A 13,116-nucleotide genomic window follows, 5' to 3' on the forward strand; every position below is an offset into this window, starting at 1 on the left:
TTCTAAAGAGATCGAAGGCGTTTATGTGCCACTGGGAGTTCGGAGGTATTCTTGGGTGGACTTGACCTTCTACAGGGAATTGTAGCATGGTACTCAATTGGTTCTGGGATAGTGAGTACTCAGTGTTGAACATGCGGAAGGTTGCGGTACCGGTTAAGTACTCGTCTTCACCGGTAGGAGTGTTGTACGAATAAGAACTTAAAAATTCTAAGGTGAGAGATGGGTAAGTAGGTTGATTGTGTGTGCAAAGAAAGGTTAAATTAGCAAGGCGGAGCATCCATTGTATGCCTTGAAGTAATCCTAATTCTTGTAAACAATTTAAATCAGGATACCTGGTAGATACGACACCTCGCTGTTGGAAACGCTCGAACTGCTCCCTTTGATAATTATCATCTTCGGATCGGAAGATAATATTTCCGAATTGTTGGTTTCCCGCCATACTGATAAGTGGGTTGAAAGGAGGAGAAGGGATGAAAATGGATTTTGATAGAGTGGTTTGTTGGAATGATGTAGAAAGAAAGGTATGGTGGGTATTTATAGGAAAAGTTTTGGAAGTTGGAAAGGGAGTGGGTGAAGAATAAATAAATATGGATTAATGTGAGTAAATGGGTAAGTGAATGGGGAAGGTAAAAAGTGGGGTGGTGTAACGGTCGTGTCCCCAACGGTTACTAACGTTCACCTATTCTGAAGCTGTCACGCTCGTGACATAAGGTGTTACGGGCGTCACAGGCACTTGGTGTGACGACCGTGATGGCGTGTGTGACGCTCGTCACACAGTCAGCTTGCAACGGTCACTGGGTGCGTGGGTGCTTCATAATTTGTTTTTATTATTATAAATATATTAATTTTTTTTTGTTATGTATTTTGTTTATATTTATTGTTTTATTGTTTTATTTTATTTTCTATTGTAATGCTTTTAAATTGTCTTGCATGCTATTCTACTACCATAATATATGTATTTCTTTAACAGGCATAGTAATTAGTAGCATATAGTGAATATCATTACTTGTAATTATAGAAATTGCATAGATCAAAATAAAATAAATCAATAATGCCAATAGCTTCAATAAATATAAAGTAATATTTGAAAATAAAATAAAACATGGAAAAACGAATACTAAAATAAAAAATAAAAAATATAACGTCAAACAAAACTATAAATCCTAAGACTAAAACTAATTAACTCTAATTCTTCTAGCCATTTGTAGGATCTTTTGTTGGAGGGGCAAAGGAATCGACACGGCGGTTCAGCTCGAGGAAGTGATTTGTCATAGTAGTCATGTATTGCACAATTTCGTGTCCCATCATATTTAACTCTTCTCTCATGGCCGCTTGCTCTGACATCAAGGCTTGAATGGCGGTGTTATAATCAGTTCCGGGCAATTGATGTCTAGGATCAGGCATTGCAGATGGTGTCTGTGGGTCAGACTCAGCATAAGAAATCTGGTCGTCACAAATCTCATAGTCTTGGATGGATTTAGTAGATCTAACAGGTGAAGATGTTCCATTCAGGTTGTAGAGCCAGTTATTTCGGTTATGAACACTCGTCATCGGGCTAGGCAAGGTGAATAGGCAGAGAACTTGGTTGTTAATTATTAACTCAAATTCTTCAGGTCCAAGATTTCTGATAAACAAAGTGTTGAAGAGGAAAGGTATACTCATAGGCTCAATGCCACAGAAAGGACTCAAGTCAAGCACGGGTTGGCGTAATCCGATAGCATTACCAATCATGGTTATCAACCCTCCTATTTGAATTGGTGCTCGGTCATCCTGAATAAGGCGGTCAAAATTCGCCAACATATAAGTGGCACCATTCACTGGACGGTTCTGGGAAGCACAAAATATTATGAGGAGCTCATCACGAGATACTGTGGTATTGCTTGATTTCTTCCCAAAAAGAGTGTGTGCCAGGATCTTGTGGAAATAACGAAATGCTGGGTTATGAATGTTTCCAGAAAGAAACTCATGTTCCTCAGGGTCGTCATTACCCGTCAAACCTCCCCAAAAATGTTCAAGCTCTCTATATTCAAAAAGGTCTTCTTGGCTCATGGTGAATGTATCAAAAGAGGTAGGGAACCCTAAAAGGTTAGTAAAGTCTTGAATATTAAATTGATACTCCATATTGAACATCCTGAACTGGATGAAACCTCTGCTTATTCCTTTTCCATGGCTTGGTAGATAGATCAGGGAGCTAAGGAATTCTAGAGTCAGCCTCCGGTAAGTGACAAATTGTCTTCGAATAGGTGTGGTTTCCCACCCTATTTAACTCAGCAGATACAGGACACTCTCTCTCAGTCCAAGGGCAGTCATTGCCCAATCATCAGCATAGAGATTAGGTAGCATCTCCCTCTCTGCTAGTTCTTCAAACTTTTGTTTCTGAGCTTTCCCTCTGAATTTGATACCCATACGATCAATTTGTCCCATCAGGTTAGTGTTAGCTAGAGAAAAGAAAAATAAGAGTTTTAGTCAGGATTTGGCCAAATGCCGAAAGAAGAAAAGAAGAAATATTTAATTCAAATAAAGAATACGAAAAATGAGAACTAAATAAAATTTAAAAGAATAATCAAAGAAGAAATAAAAATAAAAATTTGTGGGTTGTCTCCCACGAAGCGCTTTGTTTAATGTCGCAAGCTCGACATAAAAACTATCAAATATAATCTATAGTTTCTGGAGGCATTGCGTCTAAGTGCAGGACTTGCGAATCTTCATTGTTCTCAGCATAATGATAATGTTTTAGACGCTGCCCGTTTACGATAAATGGTTCAATAGATTTTCCTTTAATTTCCACCGCTCCACTTGGAAAGACATTGGTGATTTGGAAAGGGCCTGACCATCTAGAGTGTAGTTTTCCTGGGAATAACTTAAGTCTAGAGTTGAACAGAAGGACTACATCGCCTTGTTTGAAGGTTTTTCTTGATATACGTTTATCATGCCATTTTTTCGTTCTTTCTTTGTAGATTCTGGCATTTTCGTAGGCGTCTTGTCGAAGTTCCTCTAATTCGTTTATGTTAAGAATTCGCTTTTCACCAGCGGCCTTATAGTTTAAATTTAGATTTTTAATAGCCCAATAGGCCTTATGTTCTAATTCTACCGGGAGGTGGCAAGATTTTCCATAAATAAGCTTAAATGGGGTTGTTCCTATGGGAGTTTTGTAAGCGGTTCGATAAGCCCATAAAGCTTCAGGTAATTTTGATGACCAGTCTTTTCTTGATGTGGCGACTGTCTTTTCCAATATTTGTTTAATTTCTCTATTGGACACTTCCACTTGTCCACTAGTTTGAGGATGGTAAGGTGTTGCTACTCGATGCTTTACACCATACTTAAACAATAATTTTTTGAATATTCTAGATATGAAATGCGATCCTCCGTCACTGACGACTATTCTTGGGACACCAAATCTTGGAAAAATTAGTTTCTTAAAGAGTCTAGTTACTACTCGTGTGTCGTTTGTTGGGGAAGCTATAGCTTCAATCCATTTTGATACGTAGTCAACTGCTACGAGTATGTACTTGTTACCAAAAGAAGGTGGAAAAGGTCCCATGAAATCTATTCCCCACACCTCGAAATTCTCTACTTCCAAAATGCCTTTTTGTGGCATTTCGTCACGTCTAGATATGTTTCCTGTGCGTTGACACCTATCGCATTTCCTGACAGCATTATGTACATCTTTCCATATGTTTGGCCAATAAAGGCCGGCTTGTAGGATCTTAGAGCAGGTCTTGGATGTACTTGCATGTCCACCATAAGGAGCGGAATGACAATGTTGGATTATACTTTCTACTTCTTCTTCAGGTATACAGCGACGGAAAATACCATCGGGGCCTCTTTTGAAAAGTAAAGGGTCGTCCCAATAATAATGTTTTATGTCATGGAAGAATCGTTTCTTTTGTTGGTAAGATAAATTAGGTGGAACTATTCCGGCAGCTAAATAATTGACAAAATCAGCGTACCATGGTGTAACACATATAGCTAAGGTGATCTCTACCTGTTTATCAGCTCTATTTTCTTCCAAAGTAGCTATAAGTTTATCGTACGAGAAATCATCGTTGATCGATGTTCTTTTCGGTTCCAGGTTTTCAAGTCTAGAGAGGTGATCTGCTACTACGTTTTCAGTTCCTTTCTTATCTTTGATTTCCAAGTCAAATTCTTGTAGCAACAAAATCCACCTTAGGAGTCTAGGTTTAGCGTCCTTTTTTGTTAAGAGATACTTAATGGCGGCGTGATCAGTGTAGACGATTATTTTAGCTCCGACCAAGTAGGAACGAAATTTATCTAGTGCAAATACTACTGCTAAAAGTTCTTTCTCGGTCGTGGCGTAATTCATTTGTGCTTCATCTAGAGTTCTACTCGCAGAATATATGACGTGAAGTTTTTTATCTTTTCGTTGTCCTAAGACAGTGCCTACGGCGTAGTCACTTGCGTCACACATTATTTCGAATGGTTCATTCCAATCTGGGGTCTGCATTATGGGTGCGGAGATCAATGCTTTTTTGAGTGTTTGAAACGCTTCTAAGCATTTACTGTCGAATATGAATTCAGCATCTTTCATTAATAGTCCGGTTAAAGGTTTAGTTATTTTAGAGAAATCTTTAATGAATCGTCGGTAAAAACCGGCATGTCCTAAAAAGCTTCGTACTTCCCTCACAGTTTTCGGAGGTTGAAGGTTTTCGATTACTTCTATTTTGGCTTTGTCTACTTCGATTCCTCTATTTGATATGATGTGTCCTAAAACAATTCCTTCTTGTACCATAAAGTGACATTTTTCCCAATTAAGTACTAGGTTTACTTTTACACATCGTTCCAGAACTCTTTCTAGGTTTTCAAGACATTCTTCAAAGCTTTGTCCGCATACGGAAAAATCATCCATAAAGACTTCCATGATGTTTTCGAGAAAATCGGCGAATATTGCCATCATGCACCTTTGGAAGGTTGCAGGAGCATTGCACAAGCCAAACGGCATTCGTCGATAAGCGAAGGTACCAAAAGGACATGTGAACGTTGTTTTTTCTTGGTCATCAGGATGAATTGGTATTTGAAAGAAGCCTGAGTAACCGTCTAGATAGCAGAAATGAGAATGCTTGGCTAATCGTTCTAACATCTGGTCTATGAATGGTAAAGGAAAATGATCTTTTCGGGTTGCTTTGTTTAGCTTTCTATAATCAATACACATTCTCCATCCCGATTCAATTCGTTTGGTTATAGTTTCTCCCTTTTCATTTTCGATCACTGTTATACCTCCTTTCTTTGGTACTACGTGTACAGGACTAACCCATTTGCTATCGGATATAGGATATATAATACCTGCCTCTAATAACTTCGTTACTTCCTTCTTCACTACCTCATTCAGGATCGGGTTTAGTCTCCTCTGATGTTCCCTAGAAGTTTTACAGTCTTCTTCTAGCATGATGCGGTGCATACAAATAGAAGGACTTATCCCTTTGAGATCGGTGATGTTGTATCCTAGTGCGGTTGGATACTTTCTTAAGATATGTAAGAGTTTTTCGGTTTCAAGTCTTCCTAGGTCTGCATTTACTATTACGGGTCGTTCAAGTTCTAAGTCTAGGAATTCATATCTCAGATTTTTGGGAAGTGTTTTCAGGTCGAGGTTTGGTTTCTTAAGGCATTGCGTAGGATCTAATGTTATTGCTAAACATTGATTCGGTCTGTCTTCTATACGATAGTCAGGTAAATCGTCATTTTCTAATTCCGTTTCTTTTATGCATTCATCGATGATATCCATGAAGTAGCATGTGTCTTCTATTGCAGGTGCTTTCAAAAATTTGGAAAGAATAAACTCAATTTTCTCCTCTCCTACTTCGAAAGTGAGTCGTCCTCGTTTTACGTCTATGATAGCACCGGCGGTTGCTAAGAATGGTCTTCCCAGTATAATTGGTGTGACTTCATCTTCTCTTATGTCCATAATTATAAAATCAGTGGGAATGTAGAATTGACCTATGCGCACGGGAACATTTTCGAGAATTCCTACGGGATATCTAACGGAACGATCTGCTAATTGCACAGACATTTTAGTTGGTCTTAATTCTCCCATTTCAAGTCTTTTGCATATGGACAAGGGCATAACACTGATAGCGGCTCCTAAATCGCATAAGGCTTTGTCTATGACAAATTTTCCTATATGACAGGGTATAGAGAAACTACCAGGGTCTTTAAGTTTAGGAGGCATATTCTGGATTATTGCGCTACACTCAGCAGTGAGTGTAACAGTTTCGCTCTCTTCAAGTTTCCTTTTATTAGATAGAATTTCTTTTAAGAATTTAGCGTATGAAGGCATCTGTGTAATAGCTTCTGTAAAAGGAATGGTGACGTTCAATTGTTTCAGTAGGTCAACAAATTTTTTAAATTGGCCCGCGTCTTTGGTTTTAACTAGCCTCTGAGGATAAGGGATAGGTGGTTTGTAAGGTGGCGGAGGTACATAAGGTTCTTTGTTTTCTACGGTTTCCTTATTACACTCTTCCGTTTCCTTAGGTTTACTTTCTTCCTCAGTTGACTTTTTAGAGTTTTGGTTCTCGATCCTTGGGTCAGACGGTCCTTCCACTTCCGTTCCACTTCTTAATATAATTGCATGAGCGTGGCTTTTCGGATTAGGTTGGGGCTGTCCAGGAAAGGTACCAGTTGGGGCAGCAGTAGGCGCTTGTTGTTGAGCTACTTGTGAGATTTGTGTTTCCAGCATTTTGTTATGGGTAGCCAGGGCATCTACTTTACTCGCTAGATGTTTAATTTGTTCGCTAGTGTGTACATTCTGGTTTAAGAAATCTTTATTGGTTTGCTGTTGAGAGGCTATAAAGTTCTCCATCATGATTTCTAAATTGGATTTTCTAGGAACGTTATTGTTAGATGTAGATGGGGTCGGCTTTTGATATCCAGGAGGTATAGCTGGGGCTTGATTGGGAGCTTGTCCTGGTGCGTATAAAGCATTGTTACTCTTATATGAAAAATTAGGATGGTTCTTCAAGTTTGAGTTATAGGTATGCGAGTAGGGATTTCCTTGAGCATAGTTCACTTGCTCTGCTTGGATTCCTGTTAGGAGTTGACAATCTGTAGGAGTGTGACCTTGAATTCCACAGACCTCGCAATTTTGAGTTACGGCAACCACGGTGGTTGGAGGTGATACATTTAAACTTTCAATTTTCTGGGAAAGAGCTTCCACTTTTGCATTAACATGATCAAGGCTACTTATCTCGTACATGCCAGTTTTCGTCTGAGGTTTTTCTACCATTGTTCGTTCGCTTCCCCACTGATAATGGTTTTGGGCCATGCTCTCAATAAGTTGATAAGCATCAGCGTAAGGTTTGTTCATAAGTGCACCACCTGCGGCGACGTCTATGGTTAGTCTTGTGTTGTACAAGAGACCATTATAGAAGGTATGAATTACTAACCAGTCTTCTAAACCATGGTGTGGGCAAAGTCTCATCATGTCTTTCTATCTTTCCCATGCTTCGAAGAGAGACTCGTTATCTTTCTGTTTAAATCCATTTATCTGGGCTCTCAACATAGCTGTTTTGCTTGGAGGAAAATATCGGGCAAGAAAGACTTTCTTCAATTCATTCCATGTGGTGACTGAGTTGGAAGGAAGAGACTGAAGCAATCTTCTCGCGCTATCTCTTAACGAGAAAGGAAAAAGACGAAGTCGAATTGCCTCTGAAGTGACACCATTTGCTTTAACAGTATCAGCGTATTGGACAAATACGGATAAATGAAGGTTTGGATCCTCGGTAGGATTTCCAGAAAATTGGTTCTGTTGTACTGCCTGCAACAATGAAGGTTTAAGTTCGAAGTTGTTTGCTTCGATTGCGGGTGGAGCAATACTCGAATGCGGCTCATCTTGCGATGGAGCTGCGTAATCTCGAAGGGTACGAGCTGGTTCTGTGATAACACGAAATTATATCGCTTTTTAAGACTTAATTCAATTAAATTATATTATCATTTACGCTAGTTTATCTCATTTTATCAGATATTATGCAGTATTCCTCTTCTATTTATATCAGGTACCCATTTTGAAGCAAAAGTTAAAAAGGGAAGAAAAGGAGGTGTAAAAAGGAACAAAAAGGAGAGAAAAGGAACCAAAGGCCAAAGCCCAGCCCAAAGCGCACAAGTCACCAGTGCTGTGCCTGTGACGGACGTCACAGGACGCGTGACGAGCGTCACGCGAAGTAGTCTTGTGACGGACGTCACACATGGTGTGACGAGCGTCACACCAGTCCACTAGCTTTTTGGCGCAAGTTACGCTCTCAGAAGAATGGAAGTAACGTTGAGGACTTCGTGTCCTATTCCCAAGCCATGAATTTAGCGTGCTGAAGACTCGTGGAAAAGAAGAAAAAGGCAGTTAGTAGCACTACTATAAATAGCTACCCTAATCCCTCTCGGTTGTTCTCCTCTTTTTGCCGTTTACACACACCGAAGCTCTGCCGATTTTCTGTTCAAGCTTTTTGCTTATTTTTCTTTTTCCAGCAGAATTAATATTGTTTATTTTAATTATTTCTTTTGCAAGTTTTATTTTCTTTTTCTCTTGCAATTTATCTTCCCCGTTTTTTAGCTTTTAGATATTTTTTCGCGTAGTAGTTTCTACACCGGAAACTACTGTGCAACTTTATACCGGATTTAACCTTACGTTATATTCCAGTTTTATTTCCTTGATTTAATTTACTGTTCAATTGAAGAATCCAAGAACAAATCCTACCGGCTTGTGGTGGAGTGTTCAAGACCATTGTATTACGCATTCAGGTTCTTTAATCGTTATTTAATTTTTAATGTTTTATTCTATTGTTTATTTACATTGCCTGCCTGAAATGAGTCTGTGTATGCATGGTAATAATTATTATTTAGTTAGCATGTCTGGCTAATTCGCCTAGGTATCGGTATGTAAAGTAAGCAGAAAAAGGGATCAAGACTAAGTCGGTCTATTCAAACTTAAAATTAGAATCAATCTTTTTATGGTCTTAACTTACAGGTTTAATAACAAGATTTTTTTACAAAAGTAAAAGACATAAAGAAGTTGAAACCAACAGAGCGAGAGTTTGAGGTTTTAACTGGACAGTGTAAGTTAGTCATTAAGTCTATCTCAGGGCGAGAGCAAGTTTTAGAATTAATTAAATTCTGACTTTTTTCCAAAAAGTATTTTTAAAGATTGAATGTGAGGACGAGAGTTAAGCATTTAGATTTAATTGTATAACCTAAGTCAACAGAGCGAGAGTTTGAGATAAGGGTGTTTAAAACGGTCAGTATTTTCTTAAAAAGAGTTTCTGCAACTTTATTGTTTTCAAAATATGATTTTTGACTTAATTATAAGTGACAGCTACATTAATATAAGATCATGGTTTCTTCAACAGAGCGAGAGTTTGAGATAAAACCTTTAACCAATAAAGTTAATCGAAACGATTTATTTTAAAACCGAGAGACCAACAAGGAATTGATTCCCTAGTTTTGACGAACTACATACCGATATCCGTTTTATTAATATTTAATCTAGATCTTAGTTTAGTTTTTAGCTTCCTTCCCCAAACAATCAACTATTATTCACCTTAGCTTTACGAAGTAACCTTAGATAACGGTATATCGATTCATAAGTCCCTGTGGGATCGATATCTTTTAAAACTACGCGATAGAACTGTGCACTTGCAGTTTGTATCCCATTCTCGACTCACACAGTCGAGCGATCAAGTTTTTGGCGCCGTTGCCGGGGAGTTTTATTCAATCGATATCGTAACTCTTCCGTTACGCTGTAGAGACTAAGGTTTCTTTTTCCTTCTATTCTTTCTTTCGTTGATTTGTATGCCACGCACTCGCTCTCAAGGCGAACCGCTCTATTTACGAATCAACGATATCGAACTATATCTCCGAGTCTTACGACGAATTCGGGAATATCGTGCTGAAAACAATCTCCCTCCTATAAACCTTCCTGATATCAAAAACATTTTTTCTTCTTTAACCGAGATGGCAGAACCAGCTCGTGCTCTTAGAGATTACGCCGCTCCATCGCAAGATGAACCGCATTCAAGTATTGCTCCGCCCGCAATCGAAGCAAACAACTTTGAACTTAAACCTTCGTTGTTGCAGGCTGTGCAACAGAACCAATTCTCTGGAAATCTTACCGAAGATCCAAACCTTCATTTATCCGTATTTGTTCAATACGCTGATACTGTTAAAGCTAATGGTGTCACTTCAGAGGCAATTCGACTTCGTCTTTTTCCTTTCTCATTAAGAGATAGCGCTAGAAGATGGCTTCAATCTCTCCCTTCCAACTCAGTCACCACATGGAACGAGTTGAAGAAAGTTTTTCTTGCCCGATATTTTCCGCCAAGCAAAACAGCTATGTTAAGAGCCCAGATAAACGGATTTAAACAGAAAGACAACGAGTCTCTTTTCGAAGCATGGGAAAGATACAAAGACATGATGAGACTTTGCCCACACCATGGTTTGGAAGACTGGTTAGTAATTCACACATTTTATAATGGTCTCTTATACAATACAAGGTTAACAATAGACGCCGCTGCAGGTGGTGCACTAATGAACAAACCTTATGCTGATGCTTACCAGCTTATCGAGAGCATGGCCCAAAACCACTATCAGTGGGGAACCGAACGAACAACAGTGGAAAAACCTCAACCGAAAACTGGCATGTACGAGATAAGTAACCTTGATCACGTTAATGCAAAAGTGGATGCTTTGGTCCAGAAGATTGAAAGTTTAAACGTATCACCTCCAACCGCCGTGGTTGCTATAACTCAGAATTGCGAGGTCTGTGGAATCCAAGGCCACACTCCTGCGGAATGTCAACTCTTGACTGGAATCCAAACAGAGCAAGTAAACTATGCTCAAGGAAGCCCCTATTCGAATACCTATAACCCAAATTGGAAGAACCATCCAAACTTTTCATATAAGAGTAATAATGCTTTATACGCACCTGGACAGTCTCCGAATCAAACCCCATCTGTACCTCCGGGATATCAGAAACCGAATCCTAACAATAATACCCCTAGAAAATCCAACTTGGAAATCATGATGGAAAATTTTATAGCTTCCCAACAACAAACCAATAAAGATTTCTTAAACCAGAACATACACACTGGCGAACAACTTAAACAACTAGCAAGCAAAGTAGATGCCTTGGCTACCCATAACAAAATGTTAGAAACACAAATATCTCAAGTAGCTCAACAACAAGCACCTACTGCTGCACCAACTGGTACATTCCCTGGACAGCCCCAACCTAATCCGAGAAGCCAAGCTCATGCAATTATATTAAGAAGTGGAACGGAAGTGGAAGGACCGTCTGATCCAAGGATAGAAAACCAAAACCCTAAGAAATCTACTGAGGAAAGTGAACCTAAGGAAAAGGAAGAGAGTAATAAGGATACCCTAGAAAAGAAGGAACCTTATGTACCTCCACCACCTTACAAACCACCTATACCTTACCCTCAAAGGCTTGTTAAAACCAAAGATGTAGGCCAATTTAGAAAATTTGTCGATCTCCTTAAACAATTAAACGTTACAATTCCGTTTACCGAAGCTATTACGCAGATGCCCTCATATGCTAAATTCTTAAAAGAAATTATTTCTAATAAAAGGAAACTTGAGGATAGCGAAACCGTTACACTCCCTGCCGAATGTAGCGCTATAATCCAAAACATGCCCCCTAAACTCAAGGATCCGGGTAGCTTCTCTATACCCTGTCACATAGGAAAATTTGTCATCGACAAAGCCTTATGCGATTTAGGAGCCGGAATTAGCGTTATGCCTTTATCCATATGTAAGAGACTGGAAATGGGAGAATTAAGACCGACCAAAATGTCTGTGCAATTAGCAGATCGTTCCATCAAATATCCTGTAGGAATCCTTGAAAACGTTCCCGTACGCATAGGTCAGTTCTACATTCCCACTGACTTCACAATTATGGACATTAGAGAAGATGATACTACACCTATTATACTAGGAAGACCATTCTTAGCAACTGCCGGTGCAATCATAGACGTAAAACGAGGAAGACTCACCTTCGAAGTAGGTGAAGAGAAAATTGAATTCATTCTTTCCCAATTCTTGAAAGCACCTGCAATAGAAGATACATGTTACTTCATGGATATCATCGATGAATGCATAAAAGAAGCAGAGTCAGGAGAAGACAAATCATCAGACTATCTTTTAGAAGACAAATCTAAACAATGCTTAGCAATAACACCGGACCCTACGCAGTGTCTTAACAAACCAACCCCTGATTTGAAAACACTTCCCAAAAATCTGAGATATGAATTCCTAGACTTAGAACTTGAACGACCTGTGATAGTCAATGCAGATCTAGGAAGACTCGAAACAGAAAAACTCCTACATATCTTAAGAAAATATCCAACCGCACTAGGATACCACATAACCGATCTTAAAGGAATAAGCCCTTCTATTTGTATGCACCGCATCATGTTAGAAGAAGACGGGAAAACCTCTAGGGAACACCAGAGAAGACTAAATCCGATCCTAAGTGAGGTAGTAAAGAAAGAAATAACCAAGTTATTGGAAGCAGGTATTATATATCCTATATCTGATAGCAAATGGGTCAGTCCTGTACACGTTGTACCAAAGAAAGGAGGCATAACCGTTATTGAAAACGAAAAAGGAGAAACTATAACTAAACGAATCGAATCGGGATGGAGAATGTGCATTGATTATAGAAAACTAAACAAAGCAACCCGAAAAGATCATTTCCCTTTACCATTCATTGACCAAATGTTAGAACGATTAGCTAAACATTCACATTTCTGTTATTTAGACGGTTATTCAGGCTTCTTTCAAATACCAATTCACCCTGATGACCAAGAAAAGACAACATTCACATGCCCTTTTGGTACCTTCGCTTATAGACGAATGCCGTTTGGTCTGTGTAATGCCCCTGCAACTTTTCAAAGATGCATGATGGCAATTTTCGCCGACTTTCTCGAAAACATCATGGAAGTATTTATGGATGACTTTTCTGTATACGGACAAAGTTTCGAAGAATGCCTTGAAAACCTGGAAAGAGTTCTTGAGCGATGTGTAAAAGTAAACTTAGTACTTAATTGGGAAAAGTTCCACTTTATGGTACAAGAAGGAATTGTTTTAGGACACATCATC

General features: G+C 39.0%; 1 non-coding gene and 1 pseudogene across 1 annotated transcript; one reads left to right on the plus strand and one right to left on the minus strand.

Annotated features, from left to right (window-relative positions):
- Window positions 1-7,406: 7,406 nt before the first annotated feature.
- Window positions 7,407-7,513, plus strand: LOC127115943 (small nucleolar RNA R71). Its single transcript, XR_007800940.1, has one exon. It is a non-coding gene; the product is annotated as a small nucleolar RNA R71 (small nucleolar RNA).
- A 2,823-nt stretch (window positions 7,514-10,336) lies between these two features.
- LOC127116474 (uncharacterized) lies at window positions 10,337-10,436 on the minus strand (annotated as a pseudogene).
- Between the last annotated feature and the right edge of the window lie 2,680 nt (window positions 10,437-13,116).

The sequence above is a fragment of the Lathyrus oleraceus genome, chromosome 1, assembly GCF_024323335.1.
Source record: "Lathyrus oleraceus cultivar Zhongwan6 chromosome 1, CAAS_Psat_ZW6_1.0, whole genome shotgun sequence".
NCBI classification, from domain to species: domain Eukaryota; kingdom Viridiplantae; phylum Streptophyta; class Magnoliopsida; order Fabales; family Fabaceae; genus Lathyrus; species Lathyrus oleraceus.